We start from the raw sequence: 17,257 nt of genomic DNA, 5'->3' as shown, positions 1-17,257 counted from the left end.
TGATGTTTCCCATTTTCTGAGCAAAGTTCTACGGCCTTCCTCATCGGCTACCAGACATCCTTCTAAAAATGCCTTTTCTGTTTTGATTAGCCAGGGTCCAATTTTGTGGTTTGCCACCAAGAACCCTGACAAGTACAGAGATTATGGACATTGTTAGGTCATAGATGATTAGAGCCTGAAAAAGATGGGGGTGTCAGGTAAGAGGAGAGCTAATGGAGAGGAAAGGGATGTTCAGATTGAGTAAGGCCAGAAGTCTAGGGTCGACTCTGAAATGTTTTACTTGTGAGGCTATCAGAAGGTGTGGCAAATCTAGGGGGAGTTTAGTGAAGGGGCAATGAGTTCATCTGGGGACTTGTGGAATCTGAGTTTTCTGGCGACATCCAGAAGGAGATGTCTCACAGATGGCTGTGCAAATGTCATAGTCAAGGGAAGCGTCTGGGAGTGGGGGGAGAGAGAGAGAGAGAGAGTAAGATTGGCCCATGGATGTGGCGGAATTGGAGGGGAAATATATATTGAACAAGGGTTGAAGAGGCCAACAGCAGAATGCAGGAGGATGGTTAGCTTTATGTAGTTCTCTGTAGATAAACCTTAGGTAAACCGCGAAAGGACAAGGAAGGTAAGAAAAGAAGGACACTATTAACAACTACAGAATGATCAAGCAGGGCAAGTGCTGAAAAGAGACTAACGGTAATGTGAATTAGTAAGCCAGTGATTACTTTTGAGAGAGGAGTTTTGGTAGAGTTCCTTAAAGGGAAAAAACTCTCCCTCCTCCTGTGTCACGTAAATCCACTGCCTCTCCCCTGTCTCCTCGGGGTCTTCTTTCATTAACTGTATCCCAGTGCACTCCTGAATTTGTAACCTTTCCCACTCTATTGGCTCCTCTGCAGGAAATGAACATAGCTAAAATACCCTTTCCACTCTTCTCCACTTGTAGAACTCCAGTTCCTCTTTGAAGACTCAGTGTTACCTCCACAGCGGACGTTGCCCTACGACCCAGGTAAGATTTAGACCCCTTTCCCCTCCTGCACTCACACGGCACCTTGTAAGCCTCCTCTTTTACATCTTACTCAGATAGATTGGTGCTATCTCTCTGTGTGTCCATCTTTTCCACCACGCTTGTGAGCAGGAACTGTGCCCTAGTCATATTATATTCCTAGTGCCAAGCACAGCGCAGAAAACTTCAAAGAATCCAGGATAATTTGTTGAAAGAATTTGGCTAAACATTCTTGGCTATTTTAATTGGGCTATTTGGCTAAAAATTTCAAAAGCTGCATGAATGCTCCCTCCTAGAATGTTTTATTTTAGGTGTATTTCTTGAATTATGGTTCTAAAAAATATTTTAAGGTGGAACTTTTACTTCTCCGTCAACTTTATAGAAGGATTAAACTTTGGGGAGAAAAAAAACCATGCCCAGGGAATTAGCGCACAGAAAGAGAAAAAGAGAATAAATCTCCTCGTTGCACGTGGCATAGTTAATATCAGATATAACATGTTGTAAACCAAAAGTAATGTTACCAAAAAATAAACGTTAAAATACAGATTAAAGGGAAGGAGTCTATTCCTCCTCAGGCAAGGCAGTCGCTTTGCATATTAATGAAACTTAAATGCCTCACAGTAAGAAAAAGGATTGGAATAGATTGCAGTAACTTAAAAATGAGTACACTTTAAACAGCTTCTGTGATGAATGTGTGATTATGGAGAATCAAAATGGCTAGTCCCACTCTGATGCTCCCAGAAGAGAGATGAGTGCTGGCCCTTAATTAACAAAGCCACATGTGGAGCCGAGGAAACTGAAGACACAAAGAAAGTTGACAGGTTGACTTGCTGAAATACGCAAAGATGTCAGTCTGGAAGGTGACAACTACAATTCTGGGGAGTGTGAGGGTTAGGGATGTGTATAAAATATTATAAACATCCAAGCCATTCTAGAATATTCATTGAAAGTGACAGAAAAATGGAAGGCAACAGGAAAAGACAAAGAGCTGCGTAAAGACAGGTGAAAAGTTTCAAATATTTGACGGCTTGAGATGACTTGAGGGCTTGTGGCAAATTACTGTAAAACATGGCTTGGCAAAGATCTCCTGTAACGTTTTAGGCTTTGCAGGCCACACGGTCTTTGTTGCAATGACTGACTCTGCAGTTGTAGCGAGTATGCAGACACAGACAACAGGTAATTGATCGGGTGCGGCAGTGTTCCAGTAAAACTTTGTTTATCAAAACCCTTGGGGGCCAGATTTGGCTTGCAGACTGTGGTTTGCCAGCCCGTACTCTTAAAAACACCAGTTTGTGACAAAACAGCACATTGCGCGAAAGCTAGTATGTAAATATGTGTGTGTGATCAATAATTGTTGGTTCAATCATTGTTGTTCGGGTTTTTATTGTGCTTGGTATGTTTTTATTGTGCTTGGTCCGGTACTTCCATGAGGGTATGGCTGAGTGAGTTGGTTAAATCGAGGCAGCAGTGTTATTTTCCAGCGTCCCAGGCGATTCCAAGGTGCAGCCACGTTTAACAAATAGGATGCTGAAGAATGCTACGCAAAATTCAATGTGCATATTATTCATCACCTGGGGTCTTGTTAAAATGCAGATTCTGATTCAGTAGGTCTGAGGTAGAGCTTGGGATTTTGCATTTCTAACAAACTGTCGGATGACACTGACCTGCCGGTCCAGGGACCACATTTTGAGTAGCAAGGTGCTTGCACTGGCTTTCAATGCCTGGGATGTCTAGGTCCTGCCCCTGAGACTGATGTAGTTGGTCTGGGAGGTGGCCTGGGCATTGAGAGCTCTAAAAACTCCCAGGTGGCTCTAAGGTGCAGCAAAGCTTGAGAACCTCTGTGCTAAATCAAGTGCGTGGTGACATAAATTTTTGTTATTATGTTATCAGTAGCCCTGTTGCCCATTCTCCCCTTCCAATCCACGCATTCCTCTCCTTTTCAGGTCCGAACATCCAGAAGGTGGGTGGGATCAGGATGAGCTTTTCATCCTTTCAGTCTTTCCCACCTCTGAGGAGTGGACTGTAGTTCAGGATGGAAAGAGGAGGGAGGCTCAGGCAACCTGGGTTGGGGAAGAATAAGCAAAAAAATTGTCCTAGGGGCCGATTTAAAGGGGAGGCTGATTGAGACAAATGGGGAATTACCACAGAGGGCTGTCACAGCAGAACTCACCTCCAGGCTTGGGCCTGAGTTTGGGGCACTGAAAACAGCAATCTACCCTCCTGAAGCCTGGCAGCAACTGGCAGCCAAGCAGCTAGGAAGGATTTCTCCTTCTTGATATGCAGAGTGACACAGTTGGTCGAAATGCAAGAGAGACCCCTAGTGGCAAAGTATAAATGTGAACTCCTTTCATCAACAAATCATAAACACCACAGATGAACTTAGAAGTAAGTGAATGATAATGATGGTAATGATGATAAATGATGGCTTACAAATAGTATATGTACTATATGTGCCAGGCACTGTTGTAAGTATTTAGAAAATACTAACTCATTTAATCTCAGCAACCCAATGGGGTTGATGCTTTTAAAAAAATTTAGTTGGTTTACAATATGTTTCTGGTGTACAGCAGAGTGATTCAGTTATACATATATATTCTTTTTCATATTCTTTTCTCTTATTGTTTATTACAAGATATGGAGTATAGTTCCCTGTGCTATACAGTAGGACGTTGTTGTTTACCTGTTTTGCATACAGTAGCTCGTATCTGCTAACCCCAACCTCCTAATTTATACCGCCTCCCCCCTTCACCTTTGGTAACCATAAGTTTGTTTTCTATGTCTGTGAGTCTGTTTTTGTTTTGTAAATAAGTTCATTTGTATCATATTTTAGGTTCCACATATAAGTGATATCCTATGACATTTGTCTTTCTCTGTGTGACTTAACTTCACTTAGTATGATAATCTCTAGGTCCATCCGTGTTGCTGCAAATGGCATTATTTCATTCTTTTTTATGGCTGAGTAATAGTCCATTGTATATATATACCACATCTTCTTTATCCACTCATCTGTCGATGGCCACTTAGGTTGCTTCCACGTCTTGGCTGTTGTAAATAGTGCTGCTATGAACACTGGGGTGCACGTATCTTTACGAATTATAGTTTTGTACAGATATATGCCCAGGAGTGGGATTGCTGGATCATGCTGTAGCTCTATTTTTCGTTTTTTAAGAAACCTCCAGACTGTTCTCCACAGTGGCTGCATCAATTTACATTCCCACCAACAGTGCGGGAGGGGTCCCTTTTCTCCACACCCTCTCCAGCATTTGTTGTTTGTAGATTTTCTGATGATGCCCGTTCTAACTGGTGGGAGGTGATACCTCATTGTAGTTTTGATTTGCATTTTTCTGAGAATTAGTGATGTTGAGCATCTTTTCATGTGCTTCTTGGCCATCTGTATGTCTTCTTTGGAGAAATGTCTTCTGCCCATTTTTTGATAGGGTTGTTTGTTTTTTTTGTTATTGACTTGTATGAGCTGTTTGTATATTTTGAATATTAAGCCCTTGTCAGTCGCATCATTTGCAAATATTTTCTCCAATGGGGTTGACACTTTTATTATCCCTGTTTTACATGTGAGGAAACTGAGGCGCAGAGAAGTGAAATAACATGCCCAAGTTCCCCCAATTTAGCAAGTGGCTAAGCTGGGATTTGAATGCAGCCAACCTGTGGTGAAGGATCCAAGACACCAAACTGTTTCTCCAAAACAGGAGAGTAAGAAGGATCTTCAGACAATTTATAGTTATAAACACTCACAAACAGCTGCTCAGCCTGTGCTTCCTCATATCTAGAGGAGAACAGTTTATATATATATATATATATATATATATATATATATATATATATATGTGTGTGTGTATGTATGTATGTATTGAGACTGTATCAGAGAGAGAGCAGGGACCTCAAAGCAGACAGAGAAAGAGCGAAAAAAACAAGTTTGACTAAAAAGAGTAAAAGGGGAAATACCATTCAACACCATTTTTCTGGAAATTAAACTCAAAGGACCATAGTCCTCATTTTTAAGAAAGTATTGAAGCACAGTTATGGGGAAATGTAGAAAGAAATGACTCCTTAGCTAAACTTGTTCATATTTCAGTAAATGTTGAAAGCAATCTGGTTAACTCTAAAATGACTCAAGCTACTCGTGTGTCTTTGAATATAGGATACAAAGTCTGAAAATTTCTAACTCTGACCTTTGTAAACTGTACACGACACAGAAGAAACAATATGTTTTGAGTATTTTTTCTCAGACCTAGACAACCTTAGGGCTTACATGGGAACAGATTTCATCTGCTCAAATAGAGAATGGACTGAGAGAGGGGAAGAGTTTTAAAAGGGGAACAGAAAAAAAAAAACAAACAAACAAACATAGAAAAGCAGGTCTGTCGTTTCCTTGGGAAATCCTTTTACTGGGAAATAATTGTCTTTCTACCTATAGTCAAGAAGACAAGGTAGTAGGCTAATGCCTCTCCACATCTAGAAAGGAGAAACCAGAGACCACACTGAGATTAAGAACAGGCTGATCTTGAGATAAACGCTGAGCAGACACAGGTGGCCACAGTCTGGAATGAGGCAGTGGTCCAAGTGGGACCAGCAGCTCTCTAGGTGTTCCAGTGTCTCATCCCATCCTCTGAGTGTTGGCTGCTCTGGGTTTGGGGCCGCCTGTGCCATAATCTCTCTACTTCCTTTCTGGTGAGCTTACCTACTCCATGACCTCAACCCATCTATGTATATATAGGCTAATATGTCCCATATGTATTTTTCCAAACCTGACATGCCCCCTGAGCTCCAGGTTCATTTTTCTGGCTACCTGCATGACAGTTCCACTTGGGTATCTAATAGGCATCTCAGATTTTACATGACATGCCTTCCCAGCTCCTCGAGTCCCCCTGCAAATACCCCCAGATTAATAAATAGCACGACCATCAGCCAGGGTGTTCAAATCCAAGCTTGAGCCTAGATGATTTTCGTCATTTCCCATTCCTCACCTCTGGTCCATAAAGCAGCTCCTGTAGACTCCTCCAGTTCATCTGAAATTTGCCTGCATCTCTTCATTTCCTCTACCAACACCGCCGTTCAAGCCACCATTGTCTCTCTGGGCCTGCTACAGTTATCTCTTAACTGGTCTTTCAGCTTCAACTCTCCTCATCCTCTACATTCTTCAAAGCTGACAGAGTCAGAGTAACTTGGCTTAACATTCAGAGAGCTTTATTCTACTTGATATTCAATATCACAAATTGACCTTCAGCCTGGACCTTATATTTTTCACTCCTTCTATTGAGGTAATTTGGGGTTTGGGGTACCATGTTACCTTAATGGAAGAAAGAGTACGGTAAAACAACCTACATTTGCATGTGTTGTAAGGGCAATATGCATGTCCAGCATGGTGACTAGGGAGTCACCCCTATGTTTGTGTGCAGGCCAGCCTGAGGCTCGCTCAGTTACCATCATCACTGTCGCTCAGGGTGAGCTTGTCAAAGAGGGACCCTGCCAAGCTGGCTTCTGGGGTCTCCATCTTGCTTCCCAGAATCAACAAACACTAACATTTACATATTTTAGTGAACTCAGAGTTTTCAGGTAAAGTTTAAGGACCCTTTATTTTAATCCCTGTCCCATCCCATTCCCTTCATTCTTCCTCCAGAAGCAACACTACTGTGATTTTTATACCATGGTTTTATACTCCTGCTATTCGCAGGCACCTGCATTCAGCAGGGCCTCACCTCACCACCCCCTATATACCCACATTGTTTCTAAGGGGAAGATGGATTTTGCACTTTCCGGGGCCCCATGGAACGCCTTCTCCCTCCCTCTGTGGAGATCCTGACCTGCATGTGGGTGGGGCATGGGTGGGGGGAGAGCCTCCTGGATACCTGTTTTAAAAAGTGAGAGATTTGCCCACATGAATCAGCCAGAGACCTTTATTTATTTATGAACCAATAACTTCATTGGAAGAAACAGAAAAACTGGAAGAAAAAAACTTAAGTGAACTTCTTCTGCAAGGGCACTATTGCCGTTTGCATGGCAGGCACGGTGACCAGGGCTCTGGTCACCCCGTGGCTCTGGGGAAGTCCAGGCTCAGTTCTTCTTGTCGCTGTCGCCCAGGGTGAGCTTGTCAAAGAGGTACCCTGCCAGGTCGACGTCCGGGGCCCCCATCATGCTCAGGGTGGTGACATGACCCTCCAGCTCTCTGATGAACGCCACCTGCTGGCCGAGGCAGTGAGTTGCCAGGAAGAGACGGAGGTGGGGGTCGCTCTTGTCGGTGGCCAGCTGGTGCAGGTCGAGCAGGCTCCGGTTCACGCGCTTCTCCAGGCACAAGGTGTACCACATGGCCTTGAGGCCGCTCTTCCACTCGTCACTGACTGGCTTCCTGATGTCTTGGAAGTGGAGGCGGCCCCCGCGCTGGTTCTGCAGGCGCATCAGGCCCTGGGCCCGCTCGCTGTGCTCGTGGGAGCGGCGCAGGAAGAACCCGGTGAAGTGCTTCAAGGCGACGTCGTCGCAGTCGAGGTAAAAGGCCACGGCCAGTCACACGGAGTAGGCGTGGAGCTCCAGGGTGAAATGGCTGTTGACGGCGGCCTCGCAGTCGGGCTGGTAGTTCTGGCGCACCTGCGGGGGTGGCGCGGGCAGCATGGCGGGCGGCGCGGGCAGCCTGGCGGGCAACCTGGTGGGCGGCGCGGGCAGCCTGGTGGGCAGCACAGCAGGCGGCGCGGGAAGCGTGGCGGACAGCATGGCGGGCGGCGCGGGCAGCCTGGCGGGCGGCGCGGGCAGCCTGGCGGGCGGCGCGGGCAGCATCGTGGGCCTGAAGGCCAAGGTGACGGTGAAGCCGCGGGGCCTGCGGTAGCTGCCTCGGAGGGCTCTCATGTGGTCGAAGAGGGCGGCCGCTCTGGGATGGACCGAAAGGCGGGTCCATTACCCGGGTTTGGGAGTGGGGAGAGGAGGTTCCGGTTCCGTTACAGGGGGGATGGGAGGGGGGAATGTGCACGGGGGGCGGGGCACGGACGCTGTGTCCCAGGTTCCATCCAGGCCTGGGTGAGGCAGGGAGACTGCGCTGAGCTTCTGGCCTAATCTTTTAAAATGTTATTCACGAATATAAGCGCAACCGTTTTGAGTTAATCACTTGCGTGATTTCTTATTTGAATAGTGCCCTAATGTGATTCTTTCATTAAACAGTCCTTTTGTGGTATCATTGGTTATATTTACTATCACAGAGCTCTATTTGAAGTTAGCTCTCCTCAGTGACTTCAACACCCGTACCAATGACACTTCTGATAGCCTCTTCGCTGGGTTCCTGGACCTTATTAACTCCAGTGAGCTCCACTTTTCTCTTTCTGTTTCTGGTCACGTTCACACTTGTCTGACAGCGGAGCACCACCTCCAAAGTCTCAGTGAATCTTTCCACCTCTCCAGCTTTCACTCGTTTTGAACTTGGTCTTCACTCCCTTTGTTGTCTCTCATCTCTTAATCTTTCAGCACAGTCCTAGAAACACAGCCCCTTTCACCTGATTTACCAATTCCTTCCTCTAGGTAAGTGCAGACTTCTCTTTTCTTTATCAGAAAACAAAAGGCTTAGATGCATTCTTAGAGAAAGAACTTAACTGTGTGGATGTATTTATCTCCTCCAACCTCATTTGTCCTTTCACTGCCACTCAGCAAGCATTTTTTTTAACCCCTCAATTATGTTGTATGGAATGAGCCAGAGTGATAGGAAATACCATTGATCTCAAATTATCTTTCATTCATTCATTCAATAAATATTTATTGATTACTTAATATGGCCCAGGCACTGGTATGGGATTTGGGCATATATTAGTAGCAAAGAGAGACAAAGTCTGTTCCCATGAGGTTTGTATTCTAGTGGAGAAGCAGACCAAAACAAAACAAAACAAAAAACTGCTGTTTTTCTCCCTTTATTGTCTCAAGTAAATACGTATAAGGTATTACACATGTATATGAAATTTAAAAGTCAATATTTTCTTAGAAGTTAAGGATATTATAGTGGAAGACATAAGACCAATCTAGGTATTTATAATTAATTAATTCAACATTAATTCAACAGCCATTTATATACAGTACTCCAAATATGTGTCACTGTTTGACTCTGGAGATACACAGAAGAATCAAACATGGTCTCTGTTCTCAAGGTACAAGAAAGAGTGATGGACTGTTTTAAGTGCTCTCAATGGTTTTAAAGTTTTTGGATAAAATAGCTGTTTTCACTTAAAGTTTTATTACCAGGGCTTTGACTAATGTACTTTTTTGGGGGGGGGGGGTCTCTTTATTTCTCTTTGAAAGCTCATGCTATGCTATAATCATTGTTTATGAAGGAAGCAAAGGATCAAATATCAACTGTCACCTTGTAAACTTATCTAAGCAATTTTAGAGGCATTTAATTGTTGAGTCTGTAAAGAAATAGAATAATACAATGTCTATTTGATAAGTTGATTTTAATGATAGAATCATACATTAGAGATGGAAAAGAACTACATGATCAGTTTCTCAGTGAGATAAAATTGTATTCTATGTTTGCTTAACACCAGTGTTTAGTCTTAATATAATTGCAATCTTTCAAAAATTTCCTTGGAAGAGTCCATTGTAGACTTCACTGGAAGAATCTATTTAAATAGAAGAAATCGTGATTTTGTAGAACATTTTCTCATTATGTCCCAAGATTATTTAATAATTAATTTATCTGGACAACTTTACTCTTCAGATATTAAAATAATACTATTGAATGGTTATATGTGTACTAAGGGGTGATGATGGTGTTTCTCAGATGTTTTATCCCTCATCATTACTTCCTAGGTTAGAAGATAATGTTAAAGTACATGTTATAACTAAGAGAAACCTAAGGTTTAAAATCTAACTTTTTTAAGGGAAATCAATAAATTAGCATGAACTGGAACCTCAAATTTCCATGAAGGAAATATACATATGTATAAACAAAAACATTGCGTCCAGTTTTTCTTTAATGAGGAATGTAAAGCTAAATACAAACACAGAATGAAAAAACTTCAGAGCAGATCATGTTTTTAGAAAAATTTAAAATTTTATTTTTTAAACTTATTTATTTTATTTTTTAATTTTTGGCTGCATTGGGTCTTTGTTGGACGCGGGCTTTCTCTAGTTGCAGCGAGTGGGGGCTACTCTTTGTTGCAGTGCGTGGGCTTCTCATTGCGGTGGCCTCTCTTGTTACGGAGCACGGGCTCTGGGTGCGTGGGCTTCAGTAGTTGTGGCGTGCAGGCTCAGTAGTTGTGGCACATGGGCTTAGTTGCTCCGCGGCATGTGGGATCTTCCCGGACCGGGGCTCGAACTCATGTTCCCTGCATTGGCAGGCGGTTTCTTAACGACTGTGCCACCAGGGAAGCCCCCAAATTTAAAAAAATTTGATAATCAAATTTTATAGTTTATAACTTGGTCTGCGCTAAGATAATGTCTTTTAAAATATCAATATAGGACTATAAGATGAAGGTTTCTTTGAAATGTTTGTGGTCAGTGTTGGTATTATGTTAGGATTCTCCAGAAAAACAGAACCAATAGAAGATATATTTGTATATTATATAAAATAAGGAATTGGCTCACGTGAGTATGGAGGCTGACAAGTCTCAAAATCTGCAGTTGCCATACTTGAGACCCAGGAGAGTCCATGGTGTAGGTCCAGTCCAAAGGCCAGGAGGCTCAAGACCCAGGAAATTCAAGTTGAAGGCAGGAAAAAACAATGTCCCTGCTCCAAGGCAGTCAGGCAAGAGGAGTTCCCTCTTACTCAGAGGAAGGTCAGCATTTTTATTTTATTCAGGCCTTCAAATGATTGTATGAGGCTCATCGACTTTAAGGAAAGCAATCTGCTTTACTTAGTCTACTATTTCAAATGTTAATCTCATGGAAAAACACCCTTTCAGGCACAAACGATAATATTTGACTAAATATCTGGGTACCCCCTGGCCCTTTCAAGTTGACATATAAAAATTAGCTATCACAGTATTATTCATGATAAATGCAGAGTCAACAAATAAAAATTCTCATGCTATAATCTGCAAAAACTGTTTTGACTTTCAGTTCCCTTCATTAATTTAAAAATGTTACAGAACTAATAGTTACACAACTGATATTAGACAATAAGTTCTGACTCCATGCCAATGATTAGCTCTCATTCATTCATTCAGTATATTTCTATTGAGCACCTATTATATGGCAGGTATTTTATAGGTACTAACATAAAAACTTGTTCTATAAGCTCCTCATATTTGTATTTCTTTTGTAGCTAAGTGCTAGTAAATGTTTCATGTAATTCCTTCTTTGAAAATTAATACATGAAGTAGGATCAATGGTATAATCTTAAGGAAGTAGACCATAAGTAGCAGCAGTTGGTGGCTTATCTCACTCTCTGTGTTGTGTGTGTGTGTGTGTGTGTGTGTGTGTGTGTGTGTATACATATGTATAAATAAATCATTTAATGAGAGGTAGTGAAAAGTGATACATCAATATTATATATCTCTGGGCTGTTCACTCTGCATTACCTCATTATTACAGATACTGAATTAAATTTGATTATTAGTACCCATATTTTACAGATAAAGAAATTGTGAATTAAAGTATGTAACATGATCAAACACAGAGCTTGTAAATAGCAGAGAGTGACACTCTGAACTGGATTCCTCTCTAGGTAGTTTGGGAAGTTTGGCTGGACCATGAGCTGCTTTAGAACAAAGACTGGTCAACTTGTGATGCTAAATTTCACATAGTAGGGGCTCAAAAATATAAATTAAAATATTGAGTGGCCTATTAAAAGCTTTAGTCTCATTATTTCTCCAAATGAAAAAAATGAGTGGGAGTGGATGTTGAATATATATTTAAACTCTGTTTCCTTTAGAAGGAAAAAAAAATCAAAGACACCCAATGGTGATAAATTACTATTATAATTTTACTTTAATATGCATAAACATAAAACCAGGCATAGAAATTGGTATGCTTTTATAACTGTAAACCTAACAATTTGTAAATATATGCAAATACAACTATAAAACTATTAAAATTAAAATTAAGAGATTCCAGTTATGCATCAGATTATGCTTTTTGTCTTAAACACAGTCCCTTCTCACGGAGAACATACTAGTTGACGAGATGCAAGTTTCCTTTTGAGTGTGCCATGCCTGTGCCCTGATATCCATGAAACATCTCAGTTCTCTACCACCCTTCTTTACTGAAGACATGGCACACTTTAGCTCATATGATGATTCATAATGTACTTTTGCTTTCAGGTAGTGGAAGTCATCATTCAAATATTGTCTGTCCTTGTTCTTTCTTATTAGTTTGTGAATAGTAATTCTGATGCAGTTTGTTGATTTCATGAAATACCATTAAAAGTCTCAGGAACTTCAGTAACTGAAGAGGCTGTTCAAACTGGGAATTGAGGGGGAAGAGAACTACTGACAGAGTTTTAAGGGATAACACTCTTCCCTTTGAGTTTCATTCTATTAAGCTGTTTTTCGCTTCCCAGTCATCACTTTAAGAGGAAATTTTAGTGTTTGCAGCTGGTAAAATGTGACTATAAGGGTGGACTGCGACAGTTGGCCTTTTTACACTAGAACATGCCAGCCTAGCAGCAGTCACACTCAGTGTGATTCAAAACACACATGCAGGCATGGACGGTGAGTTTGTGCTGCTGCGTTGAGCTATAGACAGATCAAGATAGTTCTGAAAATGCTTCCAGTAATTTTCCATTTGGATGTAAACACAAGAACAGATCCATGGAATTCACAAATACAGGTAGAGAACACTGAGTTAGAATGGCATGGACACACCATATATCTAGTCAATAACTATTTAGGACCTAATATATTCCAGCTTTGTGCTAAATGCTGAATGATTGCAACAGGCGTTGACTTTAATCTCATGGGCCCTAGAGTCTGTTTCAGTTCACTATGTTCACTGACAGAATGTATATGTGATGAATGTAAAATTAGATGCTAATGAGTTGATAATAGACTATGTATATATATATATATTGAAATATTCATATATATTCAATACTATTTTGTTGGAAATCTTTACCACTATTGTCACAGATACAGAAATTGCTACAGACGTTCTCATACCTTTTCCTACATAGCAATTAGGTTTAGGGAAAATATTTTTGGTGGAATGGTGCTAGTCAACCTACAAATCCAGAATGTCTTGGTTGAAGGTGTAGATACTTTGTTTCACTAAAATCAAGTGTAAGTTTTTCCAAACAAGTTAGGAAAAAAATGCAAAATCCTTATAAAATGTTCCTTATGATTCCATACCTTACCATACTATTAACCCAATGTGTTAATAAGCTTATATTTAATGTAATCATTATTCTTCATAATTTGACATGAGTAATGTGCTCTCACATTTTAATTTTCTAAACTTTTATACCATATTCTCAATGACTTATTTGCTGATTTCCTTTTTTATAAAAATATGATAATGACCTCAACCAACCACTGTTAAACTCAGCAAAAAGCACAATTTCCAAATTAAATGTTTTGTAAAGTGTTTCCTGTGTATTATTCACATTTATTACTTTTCCTCTGAGCTTTTGATATTTCAGTACATACATCAAAAATAAATAATGTCCTTTTGACTTATTTTCTTGAAGCCTTTTGCCATTTTCCAAATATATCTGAATAGTTAAGGTCAGTTAAACCTATTCAGAGTTTCAAATTTCTAGGAAATATCTGATATTTAGTAACTTTCTGCCCAAATGATTTTAAATCTCATTTATTATAAAGTGAATTAAAAGATTGGCATATATTCTTTAAATAGAAAGATTATCAACCTGCTTTTGCTAATGTAGATGGTGCTCTTAAGTTCTGATTTCATACATGACCAACAACCCATGATTAAAGGCTCATTAATAATCTGCCAAATACTGTCAGCTGTATGACTCAGTTCTCCATTAGTAATGTAATCCCTTGATTTTCTTCTGCCAGAAAAGTGCTGATTCTTTGAAACCATTGGCAGTAATATGAATTTATACATTATATGTATATGTGTGTGTGTGTGTGTGTGTGTGTGTATATCTCTTGGAAGAGAGACTGAACGCCAAGACAGAACCTCGCATTCCTTTACAGGACGTGCAATGCAGATGTGTTGTGGAGTAACTGCTGGATCTGGGAAGGAAGGTGAGGCCAAAGGCAGCCCATTAGAAAGGGAAGAGGCTGTTGGAACTGGGAATTGAGGGGAAGAGAACTACTGACAATTTTAAGGGATATAACACTCTTGCCTTTGAGTGTCTGTGTGGTAGAGTCCGTGGCCTGGAGTAGAAGGGGAGAGCTGTACTAGAGCAGCTTCTGGTGGCAGGACTATTATCTTCTTATACATGCAGCTATTGAAACATTGCTTAACATTCCTCAGATCTTAACTGTCAAGGACAAAAAACAACAATGATAACTGGAAATGTCAGTTCCACGTCCACAATAATCTATTTACAATTGCTTCCCTCTTTCACGAGTTCTCTATCAATTATCCATGCTTTTATTCCCCCCAAATCATCACTTTTTGCCTTAATCACGTGTATTCCTCAGTTATGCTGTAGAGAACAGCAATTTTCCCTATGTGGCCCTTCCTCCTTAATTCTTTTTTTTATTTTCCACATTAACAATCTCTAATTTTTAGAAAAAAGACAATAGCATATAAATGAATCAAGGTGCAGAATTCCTCAAATTATAAAAATCAATTCCTGGAGCGTTACTGATTGATAACTATATTGATCACATCAGTGTAAGTATTTTAATCAGTCTGTCTACAGAGGTTGCAGCTACAAGATAAAAAAACATAATCAGTTTATTCAGTTGTTACAAATGTAGGAGGGGGAAATGGAAATAGGATTAACAAGATTTTATGCAGAACCAAGAGTCCACTTCCTTTTCTTTCCAGAGACACTATTCTATAAACCATGGTATTGCTTCTCCTAGCCAGACTATTAGGCATGTCTGGTTAGATTACATTTTGAATTATACCAGTTCATTGGAGTAAATGTCTCTATGGGACACTTGGGTTTATAAAACTCTGTTTCATAGCTGGATGATGTAGAGCATCCCTCAGACTATCTTCTTGCAAAAGAATGCTGTTGGGTCAAATGAACAAGAGAAAACAGGTAATAAGATAATATTAGAACTCTCTACAAAATAACATCTCAATTCCCGTTTTGTGATAGGTTCAGTGACATCTTAGAAACCCATGTTGTGTGTATGTATGTATGGAGTGCACACATTTGTACGTACATATTGGGCTTTGATCACTAATGTTAATGTTCGCTAAAATTTGTACCTTAATGTGGATTGTAGTATGAATATATATGTAGTAAATTATTATAAAGAGATATGATTATTAATATAGAATAGTATTCTGTATTTTATAATTAGGGTTAGAGTGGTATAATTTAAAAATAATAATAATATTGAATATTTTTGCCTACCCTTCCAATATTGGACGTTAGTTAGGTAAAGTAGACATTAGTGGAAACATGCATCTTAGCTGATTGTGTATGTATATACTCTGTCAATTTTTAATTCTTTAAAAAATACAAATATTGTATTAGAAGCCATGGGGTATTAGAAGTCAGCGGTAGTGGAAAACTGAGGTTATTGATTATTTTGTGTTTTCATATCCACAATATGAAGTGATTTTGGAAGTGTTTTGCTAGCTACTAGAAAGTAAGCTAAGATTTATGCTAGCTCTTTGAAGGTATCTACCGAAGCACCATCACTAGGAAAGCGAGGTCACCCTTCTTTGATTAAATCATCAGACATAACATAGTACCATTTACATGTCCTCAAAGTTTTATTACAACACAATTAATAGCCAAGATTTTAGCTATTTACAAGGTCTTCTAACTATATACCAGATAATTTCATGTGTACATGGCATGAACTACCTTATAAAATAGAGCTGCCCCTTTTTATTTCCTAAATATTATAATCTATCTATATTAGTGAACTGGAGCTGTGGATCAGGTGATAAGATATGCATAACTGTGTGCACTGAGTGATAGGAATGCCACTTGTTATCTTTTTTCTGGAAATGTCTATATAAGAAAATAAAAGGTACTTTCTAGAAATATGAAAAAAATAGCAGCCTGATACTGTTCATTGTTACCCTTTTTGGGAATTTGAATAAGTAACTTATTCTCCCTTAACCTCAAGCTCTCTATTTAAAAAAGTGACCTTGGACTAGATCCTGTTGCAGATACTGTGGTCAAATGATTTTATGCCCAGGGATTTCAGCCGTTGGCTGTGAATCAAAATCAGTTGAGGAAGTTCTGATTCAGCAAGTTCGGGGTTGAACCCTGGCATATGTACAGTTGACCCTTGAACAACTTTGGGGTTAGGGGTGTGGACCCTCACACAGTCGAAAATTCAGGTATGACTTTATAATCGGCCTTCCGTATCTATGGTTGCACATCTTCATATTCAGTCAACCCCAGATTGAGTAGTACTGTAGATTAAGTGAACCCACCCGGTTCAAGTCCGTGCTGTTCAAGGATCAACTGTACTTTTAAGAAGTGCCACAAGTGATTCTGATACTCAGCCAGGATATGGAATATTGATTCTATGCTATTTGGTGCGAAGAACAAAATGGGAATCTCTAATTCTATATATTGATTATAACTTGTCTAAATTTCATACCTTACTAAGAAAAAATATCATTGGGTGTAGCAATGGTAAAATAGCTGCAGTGTATTTCATTGTAAGAGAAGATGGTTACAGTGTTGCTGGTAGAAAAATGATCAGAATAGTGTATTAGTTAGGGTTCTCCAGAGAAACAGACCTAATAGGATATTTATATTATATTGGATTGGATTGGATATATAATAGGTTATTGTATTTTATATAATAGGGTAAAATATCCTATTGCGGTTGACCCTTGAACAATATGGGTTTGAACTGTGTGGGTCCACTTATACACGGATATTTTTCAGTAAATACTGCAGTGCTACACGATTCGTGGTTGGTTGAATCTGCACTCCATAGCAATATCACTTTTCTTCAGCCCAGGAAGGGTTGTTTGAATAAGCAGGTTGCTTCCACTTTTAGTCTTTCAGCTGCCACTTGGATACTTACCAAACTTTGAATCCACTTGCCAAACTATCATGACCCTGTTATCCTGTGTGCCCACCAGTTATATACATATTATCTTTCCTTACCTATCTTGCATATGCTGAATTTTGACTTTCTTCAAATTTGGTTACCTTGGATAATACCATTACTACTTTGGTTTTTAAAGCCTTTAAAAGTCTTTTGGGGACTA

The 17,257-nt window shown here is 39.9% G+C and overlaps 1 pseudogene; it reads right to left on the bottom strand.

Moving 5' to 3' along the window:
* Positions 1-7,063: 7,063 nt before the first annotated feature.
* On the bottom strand, positions 7,064-7,846 carry LOC137756291 (ferritin heavy chain pseudogene; annotated as a pseudogene).
* Positions 7,847-17,257: the final 9,411 nt, after the last annotated feature.

Source organism: Eschrichtius robustus, chromosome X, assembly GCF_028021215.1.
Source record: "Eschrichtius robustus isolate mEscRob2 chromosome X, mEscRob2.pri, whole genome shotgun sequence".
Lineage (NCBI taxonomy): Eukaryota > Metazoa > Chordata > Mammalia > Artiodactyla > Eschrichtiidae > Eschrichtius > Eschrichtius robustus.
This window is presented reverse-complemented; position numbering and strand designations above follow the sequence as displayed.